The following is a 12600-nucleotide window of genomic DNA, read 5'->3' as shown; positions in this document are numbered from 1 at the left end:
GTGAGTCCCCAGCGGTGCCAGGGACAGCGTGGAGCATTGCCTCTCCTCTCCTTGCAGGCTGTTTCCTCTCTCCCGGCAGCACTCTGCACCCACAGCTGGGGTGTTCCTGGCTGTGTCCTGTGCTTCTCCTGCCAGAATGCAGACTGCACGTAGGGGAGACGGGCTTCCAGTTCACCCTGATGCAGACAGAGGGGAGGAAGAGCCACAAAACACACTCACCTCGAGCTGCTACAGAGGTGGGTCCAGCCCTGAACCCAGATCCTGTATCCAGGCTCAGTCCTGCTCCCTGCTCATCCTGGGCATAGACTCTCCAAAACTCACCTCCCAGCACCGCGTGGCGCAGGCAGGGACGTCAGCAGTGGCACCGCATAGCCCCATGTCCCTGCACCGCTGCGGAGGTTCGTGCTGGAGAAACCTGCACCCAAAGCCAGCTCTGCTCAGCTCTCGTTTTAGCTTGGCAGCCCATGCCTGGGAGTTACGTATTTTATTCTCAGAGTGCCAAGCTGCTCCATCCCCAGGCTGCGTTCAGGGATTGGCATGCAAATAAGCCTGTTGCTGCCTCAGACTGTGATAATTAAAAGTGAAGTTGTAAAACAAGCAGCATCAATTTTGGTGCACGTCCCCAGCAACACATGGTGATTGGACTGAGTTAGGAGGCATTTCCAGCTACGCAGCAATCTCTAAATAGCCTGGAGAGAATACATGGGAATTTAGCTTGTGCAGCTATTTCAGATGTCAAAACAAGTTTTCTTGTTAATATGAAACTCTTTGGACTTTGCATTTTTAATTAAAGCTTTTAATTATCCAACTGTATTTTATTAGCTTTTATGAAGACAGCTGCTTTAAGCGCTATAAGCCAAATCTGTGCTCTGAAGCACTGCTTGTCCGAGTCAGGATTTCAGTTGTGAACAGCCTTCATTGTGAGTAAATGGGGTTGTTTAATTTAGACTGAAATTACTGTCCCAGCTTGATTGAAACGCTTTTATGGCAGAGACAACAAACAGCCTCGGTGGGAGCGTTGGTGCGCCCACGGCTGGGTGGGATGCTGCGCTGGCAGCACAGGGGCTCCGTGCCAGCCCCTACCCGGGTGAGCATCAGCTGCTGCTGGAGAGGGCTTCTCTGCCCACCACACCTCTCTTCTCACGTTGCTTTGCCTTTGAGCACTAGGCTGAGACTGGAAGCTGCTGGGTGGAAGCCTCTTGCCCCCTTGTGATGGGTTCCGAGGTGCTGAGGCTGTGCGGATGGAGCCGGTGCTGCTGATGGGTCCCTGCGGGGCAGTGGGCCTGCCCTGGCTGTGCAGGAATCTCGCTGGGCTCTGGTTTGGAGGAGGCCAGCCTTCATAACTGGTCTTCTGCCCTGCCTGCTCTTCAGTGCTGTGATCACAGACCGTCTTTATCATGCAACAGCTAATGCCTGTGGGCCTGTTCACGACACAGATGACTTATTCACTGCGATCATGTTATTCACATCTGCGGTGTGGTCTCTCTGGGTTTGCAGCATGCCAGGAGTTTAACAGCTTGTAGAAGCCTTTATGCCCTGCCTGTGCAGGAGGAGAGGCGAAGAGGAGCAGACTATTTGAATAGAAGTGCAAGGGAAGAGCTGACAACCAGAATGGGGTTGTGCTGAGCTCAGCGCTGTGTTCGGGGGGAGCTCTCTGGTTCAAGACCTTACTCTTCATCACTGTCAAATATTCTGCAAAACATACTAAATCATCTGTAATTTGGTGAGAAGAAAGGTAAAGTGGGCAGCTTTTAAACACTGATGCAGGTCAGTTCACAGCTAGTGGGACCAAGCAGGATCAGAGGATGAAGCAGCAGCAGCAGCAGCGCATGGAGCTGGGCGGGCAGCTCAGGAGCCCTTGTGCTTGTTTCTTTGGCAGAGGACAGATCAAAAGCCTCGGGCTGGGCAGGACTGATCTCTCTAGACCTGCGTGTAGCTGCTGGCCATGAACTTTCTTCTGTCCTCTTTTATGTTGCAAGGGAGCTTAAGGTGGGATTGACGTGGGTGGAATATTCTTCAAAGGAGAGGCTGCTGCTCGGCATGGCATGTGCAGGTCAGGAGTACAGCAGTGCACACGCTGTTACTGAGCGTGTCTCTGTGCTTGTGAAAGAGCAGTAAAGTGACTGTCTTCTGGCTTACCTCGGGTCGAGGCCCGTGCTGATGATTGGTACCCATGGAGCATTGCATTGCAGATGGGAGCTGAATTTCTCCGAGAGGTGCATTCCCAAGTACCTCCCATTTACCCAGTCCCCAGTGAAAGCTGCTGTTTACACTAGGGGCTGTCCCATGCTTGGGGATGTTTCTGCTCTGGTGTCAACACCCATGTCCAGCAGTGTGCTGGAAAGGCACTGAGACCCAGGGGCATGGGCAGGACACCTCCAGGTGGAGATGATTGGCAGTGATGGGAATCATGCCCAGCTGGTGGGTGACAGGGACAGAGCATCAGAGAATAAGGGCTTCATTGGGCTGGGGCTAGGGCAGGGAGAGGCTCCAAAGGATGACCTGAGTCCTGGGGAAAGTCCAGTTGTCTGGCCTGCAGCAGAGACCTGGTGGCTGCATGGTGGTGCTGTCCTCACCAGGCTTCTTGTTGTCCCTGGACAGCGGGATATAAAAAGGGCAGAGGAGGCTGAAAGGAGAAATAAGAAAGCTAATGAACTTAAGAAACAAGAATAAGAAAGCTAATGAATGGATGCAAGAAAGGAGTCGGAGTGGAGCTGGCAGGGAACAGGCTTGTTGTCACTTAATAAACCTGTTCCTGCTGCTGACAGCATCACCCTCTGGGTTTGTAGGTTGGGTTTTTAGAGCAAGGCAAGCACCAGGCTGTGACTGTGGGGATGTCCTAGGAGTGGGGGGCTGGCACGACCAGGTCACCTTGCTGGGGGTGGGCAGGACACCCAATGGATGAGGCCGGAGCAGGGACTCTGACTTCACCTGGTCCTAACCATGGAGCTGCAGCAGCCACCAGTCGGAGCCTGGCAGCCCCACGTGGGTCCCTCACACCAGCTCCATCTGCAGAAAGCAGGGGGAGCATCGCTGTCCAGGGACACTTGTTTCTGTGGAGGTTTTGGAGACCACAGGGCTGCTTCTTTTGTGCAAAAAGGCAGAGAAATCCCTCTGTGCACCTTGATGCCTCACGGGTCCCGTGGTGCCACGCTGCACACAGCATCTGGGTGGGGGCTTCAAACCTGCCCTGCTTCTGCCTGGAGAGCAGCACGGTTGGGTCCTGCACAATCAGAGATAATTAATAAATGGTCCTGAACCTGCTGTCTGGTCTTCTCTTGCCTAGGGATGCAGCAGCAGGCTGAGTACCTCTGCTCTGCAGGGCTCAGAAACAGGTGAGAACCAGCCGTTTTTGATATGTAGCACGGCAGAGCATAGCAAGGGCTCCCTTCCCACCCTACAGCAGTGCTTGGTGCACACCCATGTCTTCTGCAGGGTGGAGAACATTTTCAGGGTGCTTGAGTGGGTCTTGATCAAAAGGAGCTGCCCTGCAGGAGCAGCCTGGGATGCCCTGTGCAGGATGCAGGGACAGGATTCAGGAAGGCGAGCTGCCACACTTCGCACACCTGAGGATGAGGGCATTTACCGAGTGTTTGAGGCCAAATAGGGATGGGAGAGCAAGGTACCAGTGCTCATAAAAAATAAATAAAAAAAATCTGTGTCTATCCAATACCAAGAAGTGTCATGGTTTTTTCTCCCTCTGTCCCTTTTTTGTGCCCCCCCCCCCCTTTATTTTTTTTTTTTAAATCCCCCTTGGAATCTTTAAAAGGAGGTTTCCCGAAAAAGATGCAGTATTCTGTGTCAGGATCTGGGCCTTGCTGCCGCTGAGAGCTCATAACCATGAAGATTTAATGCAAATCAAATGGACTTTTCATCTTAGCAGAGAAGTATTTACAGCCCATTAAGTAGATGGGAAAACTGGTCATTTTTTTTGGAGGGGAGCAGAGAAAAAAAAAAAAGTGCTGCCTAAAAAAGTGGCCACAAAAGGCTCTTAGCTTGAGAAATTTAGCCTGAGAAATTTATCAGCTTTTGGGGATGGAAAACTCATCATTTATATATAAAAATATATCACTTTTAATTACACGGCCAACTTCAGCTTTACTCATTAGCTACTTGCACTACTCTGCCAAGTTACACAGTGGTGAGCTGGCTGGGATATTTTATCTGGCATTTTACCCTGGATCAGAAAAGCCAGCATATGGCCTCATCGGCCTCTGCTTTCCTGGGTCAGGGGGTAGGGAAATAGATGCAAAAAGTGGAGAAAAGCAGGAATTAGGGGACGGGGAGGGGAAGGTGAGTACTAATGCATACATCTGGGGTGAGGGGCTCTGGCACGTGTGGGTGCCTTTGGGGCTGCAGCTCCCCGTCTCCTTGCCCTGCTCCAAGGCCAATGGCAAGGTGTTGGAGATGGGGGCATCTAAATGGCCCTTTTAGGGTTACCTTCTTTGAGTCCGGCCTCTCTTTTTCACCTGGGTCACATCCCTCTCTCCTCCTGGCTTATGCTTGTGTCGTCTTTAAATACCTCTGATAAGGCCCTGACCTGTCACTGGGATAGCTGATTTCTGCACCTAATCACTCACTTCTAAGACAGTTTTTCTTAACGTCTTGCCTGAAATATTTCCATTTGCAGCTTCAGGCCCCAGCACTCCTTGTTTTACCGTTTCCAGATCATTTAAATAATCCCCCTTCCTCCTTTGATGGTATTTCCCTGAAGGTATTTATAGCGTTATCATGCTCCCCATTTAATCTCCTTTCTTCCAGACTGTATAAAATTAACCTCCCCCTTCTCCTCTCCTTCGCCTGCTTTGTGTGTTTGTGGCAGCTTGTTCTGAGCTCTCTCCAGCTGCTGGGACCCCTCTGGGCCCTGTGGCCGTCCCGGTGCCGTGGCACAGGCATTGCACAGTCCCTTGGGGGAGGATTGCAAAAGACCCTGTATCGTTCAGAGCATCTGTCGGCATTTCCCCAGGTCAGGAGAGCTTTGCTGGGGAGCCTTGTGTGGTTTCAGCAGCTGGTCTGTGTTGTTTGGCATGAACAGTGCTAAGATGACCCTAAGACATGCCTGGCGTGCCAGCCGGCTGTGTTTGCAGGAGGTTGGTGGCCTGCGGGGTGTGATGAATCCTGTTTGTTCAGCTAGGGAGCCTGGAGAGAGCCTCCAGCAGCAAGGGGCTTCGGAGAGGATTTTCTTTGGAGCTTTGGGGTATTTTCTGAGAACAAAAGCCCCAGCAGCATGAGCTGCTCTGGGCACTGGGGACACTGCAAGGGCACCCGGCATTCTCCTGGGGTGTTGTAGCTGCAAAACCAGATGAACCAAACACAGCCAAACCAATATTCTGCCATTTTTGCCCATGGAAAAGGTCAGAAGTAAGCATTAATAGCAGAGCACAGTGCTTTATCGAAGACCCTTTTTGGTCTCCTGCTCCAGCCCTTCCACCTGGCTGCTGCTGCCTCCTTCTCCCCCCGCATCTCATCCCTGGGAGCAGAAGAGCTCCGTCTGCTCCTAGATTGCCTCTGGCTCCTGTGGGTGGGGAGCAGAGGGTAGTGCAAATAGAAAATTGAAGCTCTTTTTCAGGAGCAAACGGTGTCTCTGGAAGCAAAATTCCTGCAGGAAATTAATGTTTTCCTTTTTTTTTTTTTTTTTTTTTATCTACATCAGAACCTGAAATGTACATTTTCTGCATTTTGGAAGAAAAGCAAAAAAAAAAAAAATTTCCACTGAAACTGGAAAACCGTTGATGTTTTAGAACTTGCCCCAAAGGAGGGAGATGTCCCCTGCTTTTCTTTGCCTATGGTTTCCCAGCCCAAGCTGCAGGATTGCACAGAGCTGCATCAAGCCTGCAGACCCTGGATTAGAAATATGTGGCTTTACTCTGCAATGTGCCAGCAGCAGACACCTTATTTCTTCATGTTTGAGTCATGACATGGCCAAATTTTGTTGGGAGCTGCCTGGTTTTGTAGATGTCCCTGTCACTGCAGCCATACGTTTCCCCCTTTGGAAGAGCACTCACAGGGCTGCCGTGGCACCAGGGTCTGCAGGGGTGCAGGGCAGGGGGCTGAGAGCGCTGCCTCCTGCTCCTTTCTGGCTCATAGCACCCACACCTTGTGTCACCCAGCAAACTGGAATTAATGGGCAAAGTTCACAGTAGCATCATTGTTTTGCATGTGTGGAATACTGAAGGCAGCCCTCCCTTCTTGCAGTCACCTAACTGGCAAGAAATCAAGGGATGCTGAGAGCAAAATAAAATAAATAAATAAATAAATCTACCTCCCCCCCATTCAAGTCTTCTGTCAAACCATAAGTCATACGACGGAGCAGTAAATAATGGATCTTGTGACCTAGACCTGCAAATATTTACATTCCCTTGGCTTGGCTGATAGCAGAGGTTCGTCTTACCATGTCTCACCTAATTAGCAGAGGGCTACAAGAATCCAGTGGTGGGTTCTGGTTTCTTTTCCACCTCGTTTGTAACGCATGCCACTCTCCCTCTTGCCATGTCGTTTGCACACTGGTACATGTCAGCAGCAGCACACAGGCAAGGTGTGCGGTTACGCCCGGGGACTGGCAGGACTCAAATGCATCAGCAGCTCAGAGGCCAAGAACAAGTTCCTGCAGCCACCCAAGAAGGTGCTGGCCTTGATCCCCCTTTAGTCTTGGTTGCAAAACCTGTCCAAGGGCTGCCAGAGACACAAAGCTCCTAGTGGCCTGCAAGCTGGCTGGTTTAGGACTCCTCCACGTGGCTCAGCTGGCTGTGCCGGTGCTGGTGGTAAAGCCTCGCCATCCTGCTGCCGGGGAAGAGCTCCTGGCCCGTGCCCAGGCACAGTTCGGGAGGGTGCTGGTTGGCACGGGTCACAACCTGTGGTCTGGAATGTCACAAGCAGTGATTGTGAGCTCACGGTCAGGCTGTGCCCTGGCTCAGCTAAGTTTACATGCACAGGGGGAGCTCGCTGGGGGCAGGACCATTTTGTGCAGATGTGCTAGGAGACATTTCTTAGATAAGAAAATAAGAAAAAGAAATGGGGGGAGGGAGGGAGGGAGGGAGAAAAAAGAAAAGAACCATAACTGGCTGTGGCTGGCCCAGCTGCACTGCAGTGAGCAGGCAGAGGATGTCCAAGGCAGCTCCGGCGCGCTGGTCCTGCCGGGGGTGCAGCGGGGGCTGGCTGGGGGCAAGCTCCCTGCGGCTGCAGGTGGGGACAGGACAAGATCGGCCACACTACAAACCTGGCAGCAGAGAAGCAAAGGCAAAACCAGCTCCAGACCAGGGACACCCAGTCAGGGGAAGGTTTTCTTTGCGAGAATTTCGATTTAACTCTCCTTTAGATGTAAAACCGACTATATTCTTTCTTTTTTAATTCCTTACACAGAAATGTGGATAGATGGGGAGCACAATGAAGTGATGTCGTTTTCCAGAAAAGCAAACAAACAAGCAACAGCTTAAAAACAAATGGTTCTGAAAAAGTTAAGTGATGAAATAGTTAAAATGGCATAGAATGGCAGTTTGTGAGTAAAGGTGAAGTCTCCCTTACTCCAATACACAAGTTTTCGGCAACACAAGCTCTCAAGGCCTGAGGTAGGAAATGTCAAATCAGCAAAAAGGAATTTTTGTTTGGTAGGTTTGTTTTGTTTTTCCATGGCATAGCCTTATTCCTCATTCACCCAGGTCTCTGCTTCAGGCAGTGTCCCAGAAATTCTCAGCTTTTTAAAGGATCACGTAACCCTGCAATGGGAGGGGGAAAGGAAAAAAACATAACTGATGCCTTGGAAATGGGGTGATAAAGTACTTAACACTTTGGTAAATATGTTTCCATTGTTCTATTAAACCATAATTTACTCTTTGTAATTGCAAACACTTTAATTGGGCACAGAAAGCAACTAGGAACAGACCCTTCCTTTCCATTGCACAAGAGGAAGTATGTGGCTTGGTAATTGTGTGAGCTTTGAGGGCCATTTGATGCTTGTGGACAAGCTGCGGAACAAGGCTGAGCCCTGCTTCAAGCCCTCATGCTGTGGGTGACTTGTAGCTGTCCAGGAGTCTGTCTGCCTCATGAAATGTGAACTAGGGATACTTGGACCTGTGAGGTGACGTCTTCCCTGTCTGTTCACAGCTCCTGTATGAGATATGGAGATATGTCGGAGCATGTGTGCCTTCAGGGCAGGCTGGAAAATCCCCCCAGTGACTGCAGGCTGGAGGGCTTTGGCCACAGGTGGTGCAGTTAGGTGACAGAAGGGGAGCCAGGGGGTCCCCAGCTGAGCCTGGGTTCAGAGAGGGCTGTTAGATGGGGAGCTGGGTGCTTTCCCTGAGCTCTTGATGTGCTTTAAATGCCATGAAGGCTGTTTAAAGTGACCTCACTTTGTTGGTTGGACCATTTCACCCAGCAGATGCACAGCTCCAGCTTCGCTGACAGCCACGCTGGTGGAGCTTCTACTTTCTTAGCCCTGCTCCCAGTGACTAATCAATCAAATCTGTCTCATTTCCATCAGTCAGTCACTTCACCTCCAATAATAATGCCTAAGGAAAGCAGGAGGCATGGGACATCCCTTGGAGCATGCACAGACACACTGTCCTCTGTTGGCTGCAGCTCCGCTGGGATGAGCCCTGGCCCTTTGTCACTCCCTTCCTGCTGCTGCCAAGCTACTCTCATGCCTGTTCCCTGGTAGTGACAAATTGAGCCCGGCTTGTTTGGCTGCTTTGGCTGGAAATGAGTGGCACAGCCCAGCCCGGGAGTCAGGCTGGTACCAGGGCAAACACACACAGTGCACACTCTGCCACGCCTGATACGGTGTGTGTGCCGACACACCCGGCTCTGCATGCCTCAGTGCTCCAGCTCCTCATTTCACCATTTCCCTCTTTCCTTTCCTCAGTTTCTCAACAGAAATGGATATAAAGCACTGCTCTGGGTTGGATGGATATTGTCCATTGTGGGAACTTGCAGACAGTCTGCCTCACCCCCTAATCCGCTGGTCACCGCTGATCCCTGCGCAGCTCTGGCCAGGTGATGGGCAAAGCCTGGGCGCTGTATGCAAAGGCTCCTCCAGGCTGCAGGTGCTGCCCTGCCTTTCGAGGGCCTTCCTGCAGCATCCAGCATTGCAGAGCCCTTAGCTCTGCTTCCTGGCTCCTGGTGGGGCCCTAAACTGGCTCTTCCCAGAGTCCAAATAAAACTTGAAATGGAAGAAGAACAGCCTGAGAATGCAGGGCTGTGTGCAGGTTGGAGGAGCTCTGCTGCATAGGGATGGCCTTCTTTTACTGCCTCTTGATCCTGGTGTGCAGTGGTACAAGGCTCCTTTGAATTAAATTATTAAGTTGGTGATAAGAACATCATGCTCGATTCGTTGGCGTTCCGCTAAAATGTCACATACATGATTTATATGGAGGAAGGAATGAAAAGAGGGGCACAATTATGAGCTTGACCCTACATAAATTAAGGAGAAGGACACCCCCTCTCCCTTCACTCCCCCTCAAAGCCAAGTTGTTTTTTCTGGGGTGGATTGGGTTACCAGAACAACACCCCTGCATGCAGAAATGCAGAGGGAAGGGAAAGCAGGGGCTGGATGTCAAGGGGCAGGCTGGCGGTGAGAGGGGCGGCAGCAGGACCTGATGCAGGGAGGACTGGGGAGGAAAGAAAGAAAGGGTGGGAGCCTGTGCAGTTGTCAAACAGCAGTGGCAGCCCTCAGGAACTTGTACTAGGGGAAAACAGCCCCTACGCTGCACTGCATGTATTGCTGCTGGGCTTTTTATTTGCCATGTTAAGAGAAATGTTGACCTCTGGAATCTGTGCACTGAAATGTTTCAGTGGAGGAAGGGAAAAGCTACTTCTAGCTCCTCTGTTTACTGTGAGTTACAAGCAGAACAACTGCTGTCTGATGTAGGCTCTTTGTCAAAAGCTGGAATAAACCTACCCTCGTACCTGTCTTCGGTGGCCTTTTCTCCCCGCGGTGCTTGTTGCCAAGGAATGAGGAGGTGAACAGGAGCTGCTGAGGAGCTGCTGGGGACCTGGAGAGCCAGCCAGGAGCCTGTGGAGATGGACTCGAGAGGTGCAGCAGAGCCTGGGCACTTCAAGGGGGCAGCGAAGGCGCATTGTGAGGCAACAGATGTGAGGGGTTACAGCAGGGACACCAAAGCCTGAGACGTGTCTGTGGCTAGCTAAGGCCTGAGAGCAGGCTTAGCTGTTTTCCCTGCCATGTCCATCATGTAATTTCTTTTGGTTTCTTTTCTGTAAGACATGCCTATTGTCTCTGGTGGGCTGATGGAGGTCTCGCTTGTGCTCCCAAGGGTGAGTTTGATGGTGACATTCTGTGCAGCCAGAAAAGAGCTGCATTTCCCCATGGGCAGCCCCAAGAACATGCATAGAAATTGTGACCTGCTGGGCCTTCGGCTACTGTGTGCTGGACCCCACACAGCCTGTGAATGCTTCTTTATCTTCCTGTGCCATGCGCCCTGCTTGTCTAGGCTGGGGGCCTTGCATCATTCTTACAACACTTCTCAGCCTGACCTGTAATGCCCTCGGTTGTACAAACAGTCACATGAGTGAATGTTATTCATGTCTCATACAGAGCTTGCACTATGTCTTGGGCAGTGCACTACAAACTTTTAAAAAGAAAAGCAACTGAATAAAACCCAGTCAGCTTTACTCCAGGGCCAGCATCCTCACTTGTGCTGTGGCCAAGGAGGCTCTGACGGGGCTGCAATTTCTTGCTCACAATGGCTCTCTGTGGCTGATGGAGATGGAGAAAGCTTCCCTTCTTCCATTAGCACCACAGCCACAGTGCTGGGGACACAGGCAGGCGCATCCAGGGGGACTGCAGCAGCTGGAGGCTGTGTGCGCCTCGGATGCTGCAGGAGTCTAGCTGTTCCTGGGCAGCAGGATGTGCCCTGACAGTGCTCCAGAGATCTTTGGGTTTTGCAACCACACATAAAGGGCTGGGGAGCTTAAAGCCCTGAGTGACCCATCCCGTTCAGCTCCAGCAGTTCAGCCCAGCCAAAAGCCCCCATGAGAGAAAACAGCAAGCACAGGAGTGTAAGTGCATTAAAATTTTAATTGCAACTGAAATGCTTCTTCCCAAATTTGTATGCCCATGTTTATGTCTTTTAATACTGAGTAAATTAGGCTTGATGCTAACCCAGACTGGCTTGGTGATAAATGGTGTGTGGAGAGAGGTTTTATGGGGCCATCACGGGGCGCTTTATCTATTGCCACTTGCAAGCTGCCAATTCCTTCCTTATTTATTTTCAGAATTAATATTTATTGATTCCTTCCCTTCCCACTGCCCCAGCCGCACATGACCAGAGAACAAACAGAGGCTGGTGTGGGCGATAAGGATGCGGCTGGCTCGAGAGATGGCTTTCAGATGGCATGGTGGGCCAGGTCACTGGTGGGGCTGGGGCTAAGCCTGGCTACTGCCCGACACAAGCTGCTGGCTGGGTGTGGGTCTGTCAGCCAGGCTGAGATGCTCATCAGGTCTGAATAAATAAAGCAGGGGGAGAGGAGGGAATTCATATGTGGTTCTGGGTGAACACAGACCCCATGGGCCCCTGTCAGCATGGTGTGGCCTGGCATGGCTGCTCTGGCAGCCCTGCACTGCATGCCTGTGGTGGTGCCTCTCCATTTTAAGGGGCAGAAGGTCTGCTGCTGGTTTAGTGAGGGAAAAATGTTTTAAAAAAAGGACAAAATCCCCCAAATGGTGCAGAGGCGGGGCAGTGCTGGTAAGTGGCTTGTCCAGGTGCCTTCCTGCCCTGACAGGGCAAGGGGATGTGGTGGCTGGCATGAGGCTGGGGCTGGCAGCTCCCTGAGGGGAAGGGTCGGGGTGCCACAGGGTCCCAGACAGGCAGTGGGGCGGCCCCCGGCCCGGCTTGCCCCAAGGTGCAGGGCAGTCAGGGCAGCCCTGAGGGGGCTGTGGGTGCAGCCTGCCATGAAGGGGGTCAGTGCTGTGGCGTTTGGGAGCCGTGGCAGAGCTGTGCTGGGGGTCGGTGCTGTGAGGGCTGGGGCTGTGCAGGGACAGGGCCTGGGGGAGCCGGGAACATGTGGGGACAGCACACTGGGGACCCAAGTGCCATGGGAGTGGCACAAGGGCTAAGAAGTAGCCAAGCTGCTGTGGCTGCAGGGCAGCAGGTTGTCCCCAAGGTGTTCCTCTATGCTAGGACATGGGCCTGTCCCACAGCAGCTCTGCCCTCACATGGCTGGGCCGTGCCCATGCTGCTCAGTATCTCTGTTTCCTCACACTTGCCCCAAAACCTCACAATGGCAGCTGCTGTCTTGTCTGAAAGCAATCTCAGACCCTGCAGACAAGGAGACGATGGTGCCTGTGACAATCCATCCCACATCCTCCCTGTGTGGTGCCACCCTCTTTGCAAAATTGATGAGAGTGAACAGGAGAAATTGCTCCAATTAACCTCTGGTGCACTGACTAATCAGCTGGCCCAGCATCCAAACACAGCTCCTTTGAACCTGGTGAATGAAAGTGGGGGGAAAATGGGCACTTCAGAGCATTCAGTGCCCCCTTCTCTCCCCTCCCCATGGGCATGCACTTGTGTTGGAGGGCCTGAGTGCTTTTATTTTGCTAAATCACTTTGAAGTGGAAACCAAATTGCATGTCTCCCTCTTCCCCTC

At 52.0% G+C, this 12600-nt stretch overlaps 1 long non-coding RNA gene across 2 annotated transcripts; it reads right to left on the bottom strand.

Moving 5' to 3' along the window:
* Positions 1-36: 36 nt before the first annotated feature.
* On the bottom strand, positions 37-10030 carry LOC106047104 (uncharacterized). 2 transcript variants are annotated; one of them, XR_010825997.1, is made up of 4 exons: positions 9901-10030; positions 6392-6858; positions 2503-2626; positions 37-1540 (listed from the first exon to the last, which is right to left on the bottom strand). It is a non-coding gene; the product is annotated as an uncharacterized lncRNA (long non-coding RNA). The 2 variants fall into 2 exon arrangements; XR_010825996.1 differs by having other exon boundaries at positions 6402-6858.
* Between the last annotated feature and the right edge of the window lie 2570 nt (positions 10031-12600).

Source organism: Anser cygnoides, chromosome 19 (assembly GCF_040182565.1).
Source record: "Anser cygnoides isolate HZ-2024a breed goose chromosome 19, Taihu_goose_T2T_genome, whole genome shotgun sequence".
Classification (NCBI taxonomy): domain Eukaryota; kingdom Metazoa; phylum Chordata; class Aves; order Anseriformes; family Anatidae; genus Anser; species Anser cygnoides.
The sequence above is the reverse complement of the archived record's forward strand: the minus strand, read 5'-3'. Positions and strand labels throughout refer to the sequence as shown.